The 6,544-nt window shown below is 46.6% G+C and overlaps 1 pseudogene; it reads right to left on the bottom strand.

Annotated features, from left to right (window-relative positions):
* Positions 1 to 4,581: 4,581 nt before the first annotated feature.
* LOC115063479 lies at positions 4,582 to 4,733 on the bottom strand (annotated as a pseudogene).
* Between the last annotated feature and the right edge of the window lie 1,811 nt (positions 4,734 to 6,544).

Genomic DNA, 6,544 nt, shown 5'->3' with positions numbered 1-6,544 from the left:
AGAAGAAGAAGAAGAAGAAGAAGAAGAAGAAGAAGAAGAAGAAGAAGAAGAAGAAGAAGAAGAAGAAGAAGAAGAAGAAGAAGAAGAAAGAAGACTCTTTATCCCTCTATAATCTGAGGGCAAAGTCAGGGCACTGAGTCTACTCAGTATGACTTTGTACATGAAACACTCTGCCAGTTTAAAAGTAAGACGGGCAGTGGGTGCCGCCCATGCCTGTAATCTCCCAGCGTCCAGAACCCAGTATGGGTTGCAGGGCACCCTACTCAGCCTTTGGTTTTTGGTTTTTAGGTTTGGGGTTTTTTCTGTGATAAGCCATTCTGACTGGAAGCTCCCTGGGGAGGAAAGGGTTTATTCATCTTACATCTCCATCTCTGAGGGAGGTCAGGCAGGAACTTGAGACAGAAACTGAAGCAGAGGTCGCGATGTGGACTTGCTCTCCCTGGCTTGCTCAGCTGTTTTCATAATACAACCCGGGTCTATCTGCCCCCAGACGGCACCGTCCTCCGTGGGCTGGGCCCTCCTCCGTCAGTTAGCAATCAAGAAAACATCCCCACAGACATGCCCACAGGCAAGCCCGATGCAGTCACTTCCTCGGTTGAGAGTTCTCCCAGGTGTGTCAAGTTGACAAGCAAGATTAGCCACCACACTGGCACAACAAAAGCAAAAGCTGAAGGAAAGACTGGGTCGAGAGAAGACAGGTAGCTTGGAAAACAGAGACCCCAGGAAGAAAGCCCCGAGGAATCTGGCTAAGAAGCAGGCCATGGGCCAGGAAGTGGCTCAGGACATCTGAAGCCATACACCAGAAGGTGACAGGCAGATGCCCTTTCCACTGAAATTAGGACTGTGCCCTACCTTTGGACCTCGGAACCAACAGCCACCAGGAGAGATGGCACCTTGTCACAGATGCCACAACTGCCTTGAATGCTGCTGTAACGGGCTATCCATTCCCGGCAAGAATCTAGACAGCCTTTGAGAGATCTGATCTGTGCCCCTCCAACTGCCCAAGCAGGAGTTTAGTGACATGGAGGTGACCGTGGGGACATCCTCCAGTTGTTTCAAACTCCTGACTCTCCTCAGCCTTGGCCATGCAGTAAGACCCACCATGCCTCACTAGGCCCAGCCCTTTGATATTCTGAGGAATCCCAAATGCGAAGTTCCCTGTGTTCTTGGATAACCCAGTGACAGCCAGTCATCCCCGAGGCAGCTTACATCCGCCTCCCTGGCTCTAACTTCAGCTCCTACTGGCTGACCTTGCAAACCCCCAAGCTACTGGGGAGTCAAAGCCTCCACTTTTCCACAGGTTCCAAGAATCAGCACTTCCTGTCTGTATGGTGATGACCCCTCCCAGTTTAGTGCCAAGCTTGCCAGCTGCCTCAAAACTGTAGGAGCAGTTGGACTAGCTTATGATCCCTACCCTACAAGGGATTCCAACCCTCAGCCAAGGGGCTCATGAACCTCAGGATAGCTAGGAGTGAGACCCAGCACAGAATCATAACATTACTTAAAACATTAAAAGATTTTTTAAAAATGTATTTATTTTTATTTTATGTACATTGGTGTTTTGCCTGCATGTATATCCATGGAAGGATGTCCAGTCTTGGAATTATAGACATTTGTGAGCTGCCATGTGGGTGCTGGGATATGAACCCTGGTCCTTTGGAAGAGCAGCCGGTGTTCTTAGAGGCTGAGCCATCTCTCCAGCACTGAGTTTTTTTTTTTTTTCTTTTAATGTTGCAACTCAGTTTTCTGATTCATGAACTTTATAGGCAACATCATGTCATAATGTCAAAACATTGGGACACCTGGCTGACATTGAACCGAGACCAAGGAACTCCTGCCCACTCAGCCCTCCCCTGCCCACTCAGCCCTCCCCTGCCCACTCAGCCCTCCCTGCCCACTCAGCCCTCCCCTGCCCACTCAGCCCTCCCCTGCCCACTCAGCCCTCCCCTGCCCACTCAGCCCTCCCCTGCCCACTCAGCCCTCCCTGCCCACTCAGCCCTCCCTGCCCACTCAGCTCTCCCTGTCCACTCAGCCCTCCCCTGCCCACTTAGCCCTCCCCTGCCCACTCAGCCCTCCCTCCTTCCGCCCAGATCCTTCCACCCATTTCCTTTGGCACCTGAAAGCAGTTTTTGTTCCGTGGAGCCAGGGTAGGCACATGTGCCACCTCTAGTTTAAGAAGCTGCTCTTTGGTGTTCCATTATCAGCAACATCAATCTTAGTGCTTTTCCCTCGAAACAAAGTTACTGGGTGTCCTAGAGGTAAATGCAGTTTGTACTGGAACAGGATTCTGATGAGAAGTTCGTTTTGATCTTCTTCGGGGCACATTGAGAATCTGAGGACTGAGTTTCTTCAGAGCATAGTGTCACATCAGGGTTCAAGGAATAAGTAAAACAAATTGAGTGTGGAAAGAGGTGACTGCATGAGCGAGCATGGTGACCTTTGACCTCTCAGAACTCAGCTGCCGGTCGGCCATGTCCTCTGCACCCCTACACATAACCAAGCATTCAGCACATGCCTGGCCCAGAGGAGCCTCAGAAACTGTGTGCTAATTATGTGAACAAATAATATGTTTACAGTTACCTGCAAGAGTTTGGGGGCGTGGCAGAGTTCATGGTGCAAGCCTCACATTGAAGGAACTACTTTGAGGGACTGGAGGTGTAGTTGTTGAGTGGAACACTGAATGTTGACCGTGTCTAAGGTACCAGGTCTGATCCCCCAACACACACACACACACACACACACACACACACACACACACACACGCGCGCGCGCGCGCACACCACAACCAAAACAGCAACAGTAAAATCCTACTTTGAGACCCAACGGTACTAAGTAGGCGCACATCTTTGATCCTAGCTCTCAGGAGGCAGAGGCAGGGGATCTCGTGCATTTAAGGCCAGCCTGGTCTACAGAACAAATTCCAGGATAGCCAGAGCTATACAGTGAAACCTTGTCTTAAAAAGCAAGGAAAGAAGGAAGGAAGGAAGGAAGGTAAGGGAGGGAGGGAGGGAGGGAGGAAGGAAGGAAGGAAGGAAAAAAGGAAAAAAAGTCCTACTTTGAAAGTGCCTGGATGCTGACAGTGTGTGGCTTTCACGTGAAACCTCAGAACTTGTGAGCCTTGAGGCAGGAGGATCATGAATTTGAATTCAGCCTGGGACTATTACGTAACAGAAACTCTGGATCATATTCTGAGGGGAGAAAAACAGAAAGAAAAAAAGAGATGAGAGAGGAGGGGAGGGGAGGGGACCTGCAAGGCTGCCCCCTGCAGACAAGAAGTAACCTAGCCAAGTAGGAAGTAGAAGGCAAAACCAGCTCAGGGTTGGGAAGGGGAAATTTGGAGTAAGTTTAGGCAAAGAAATGATGAAAGCTGTGTGCCCAGTGAGTGTGTGAACCAGCTTTCTTTTTTCTTTTCTTTTTCTTTCTTTCTTTTTTTTTTGGGGGGGGGTTATAAGGGAGCTACATATTTCGTATCCTTTTATACCTTATATTCTCTTCAATATTTTGTGTATTTTTCCTTTTTTTTATTCAAAAGGACTTACTTCCTCAACTGGAAATGGAGTTTGAAGCCAGTCTGGGTAATAATGTAGCCAGGCTTTATCTGAAAACAAAACAAAACAAAACAAAACAAAAAAGACCTCTTGACTGAACAAAACTGGGTACCACTCTGGCTTACAGCCTTTTAAAAAAATCTTTAGTATTATTATTTATTTATTTATTTTTGAGACAGGGTTTTGCTCTCTTGGAACTCTCTTTATAGACAAGGCTGTCCTGGAACTCACAGAGATCCCCCTGCCTCTGCCTCCCAAGTGCTGAGGTTAAAAGCTTGCATCATTAGGATCAACTTATAATTGTTTTTTGTTTGTTTGTTTAGATTTATTTATTTTTATGTATATGAGTACACTGTAGTTATCTTCAGACACACCAGAAAAGGGTATTGGACACCATTACAGATGGTTGTGAGCTACCATGTGGTTGCTGGAATTGAGCTCAGGACCTCTGGAAGAGCAGTCAGTGCTCTTAACCACTGAGCCATTCTCCAGCACCCTGTTGTTTTTTTCGAGACAGGGTTTCTCTGTGTAGCCCTGGCTGTCCTGGAACACACTCTGTGAAGCAGGCTGGCCTCGAACTCAGAAATCTGCCTGCCTCTGCCTCCTGAGTGCTGGGATTAAAGGCATGTGCCACCAACACCCGGTTCATAGGATTTTTTTTTTAATTGTATGTGTATAGGTGTTTTGTCTGCATGTGTCTGTGGACTACATGCGTGCCTGGTGCCTTTTTTTTTTTTAAAGATTTTTATTTATTTATTATTATACATAGGTACACTGTAACTGACTTCAGATCTCATTATGGGTGGTTGTGAGCCACCATGTGGTTGCTGAGATTTGAACTCAGGACCTTCGGGAGAGCAGTCGGTGCTCTTAACCACTGAGCCATCTCTCCAGTCCCATCATATGGCCTTTTATAAACGCCAGTTGAAAGCATGTTCCCAGATTGGATATGTCCGTATGGTATTTCCTGGTGATTAGATTCTAAATCTATTTTTTCTTTTCTTTTTTTTCTTTTTTTTCTTTTTTCAGGATTTTATGTGCCCTAGGCATGAAACAGCTTTGGCCACCAAGCCAGGCATCAAGCTAGGATGAACAAAGGACCTCCCTCTGCTCTGCCCCTGACTAATATGAGAACACTACCACCAACAAGGTGCCAAGGTGCCTCTCTGCCCATTGCCAGGGGTGAATATATTTTTTTTTATTTTGTTTTTAATTTTGTGTGTGTGTGTGTGTGTGTGTGTGTGTGTGTGTGTGTGTGTGTGTGTGTGTGTGTATCTGTGCTCACCTTTATTCAGGTACCTGAAGAAACCTGAAGAAGGGATGGGATCTCCTGGAGCCAGAGTTACAGGCAGTTGTGAGTTACCCAGCCTGGTGCTGGAAACAGACTTCAGGTTCTCTGGAAAGGCAGCAGCTGTTTTTCACACCTGAACCATCTCTCTAACCCTTCAACAGGGTTTCTCTGTGACCCTGGCTGTCCTGGGACTCACTCTGTAGACCAGGGTGGCCTGGAATTCAGAGATCCATGTGTGTCACTACTGCTAGACAAACAAGCACTTTTGTCGGGTTTTGACACAAGGTGTCATGGAGTGTAAGCTGGCCTCAAACTCAACATGTATCAAAAGATGACCCTGAACCTCCTTCCTACTGGTCCTCACTTCCCAAATGCTGGGATTACAGACAAGTATGTAATCCTGGCTCACTGTTGATGTTGTAGTCAATTAAAAAATCTGTGTGTGTATGCAGGTATAGAGATCAGAGGGTTATTTATAAGAGTTGGTTCTCTGTAGTGTGAGTTCCAGGAATTGAAAGCAGGTCATTAGGCCGGGCAGCAAGCACCTTTTACCGGCTGAGCCAGCTCATTGGTCCTTTTGTTTTTCTTTGTTCTGTTTTTGAGACAGAATCTTGCTATCTAGCTCTGTGTGGTCTGGCACCTACAGTGGATCCGCCTGCCTCTGCCTTTCTCTTACTGGGATCACGTGAAAATGTGAACCTACATGCCCAGCTAGATTACATTGTTGACTGAACTATTCAATAAGTAACAACATAGCCTTCATAAGATTCCACACACAGGGACACATAGTATCTTTTAATGAGACAGTCTTTGTTCTGTCACCATGTTGCCCTGATCACACCTACCCTGCTCTGATCTTGGAAGCTAAGCAGGGTCTACACTGGACAGTACTCAAATGGGAGATGCAGGTTTCGATCTCTTGTTAAGATGTCTAATCTCTTTTCCCTGTTATTATCTGCCCTTTTGTGATTATGAGTAATTTGTGGCAAATGAGTTTGAGACTACATGAGTGTCCCATTTCTCACCTGGACCCCCTCCCTGATTCTGCATCCAATGACCTGGATCAATTTTTACTAAGATGTGTTTGTTGCTACCCGTGGCCCAAAGCTTTCATACTAACATATCTTATAAAATGTTTGCTATGAAAAATATGCAGCCTGGTCCTTTTAAAGCAGAGCTCAAATGATGTTTTGGTTTTTTTTTTTTTTTTTTTTTTTTTTTTTCATCGTAAGTATGGCTAGGGAGGGGTGTGGCCCTCCACGTGGATGGTAGCATTAGCTGTGGCTTTCTTGCTGGCTGCGGGCCCAGGACCTTGTGACAGACAGGACTAGAACACGCTGAGGCTTCCCAGTGAAGACCTTGGCACCCTCTGACGAGCTGTTCTTTGTGATCTCCCGTGTTCTAGCCCAGGCTTGTATGGCTCACCACCCTTTCTCACAGATTCCTGGATGTTTCCACCTGGACATCCTGTTGTCACCTCAAACTTAGCAGAAGCCACATCCCATTTTCTGTCTAGGTTGTCATAGTTACAATGGTTACAAAGGTTGGAAGCCTCAGCGACAACTTTTATATACCCACTGAGTCATCTCTCCAGCCTTCTTTTCATTTTTTTTTTTTTTTTGGTTTTTTGAGACAGGGTTTCTCTGTATCGCCCTGGCTGTCCTGGAACTCACTCTGTAGACCAGGCTGGCCTCAAGCTCAGAAA

Source organism: Mus pahari, chromosome 2, assembly GCF_900095145.1.
Source record: "Mus pahari chromosome 2, PAHARI_EIJ_v1.1, whole genome shotgun sequence".
Classification (NCBI taxonomy): Eukaryota; Metazoa; Chordata; class Mammalia; order Rodentia; family Muridae; genus Mus; species Mus pahari.
Note: the sequence above shows the minus strand (reverse complement) of the source record. Positions and strands in the feature narration are given on the sequence as shown.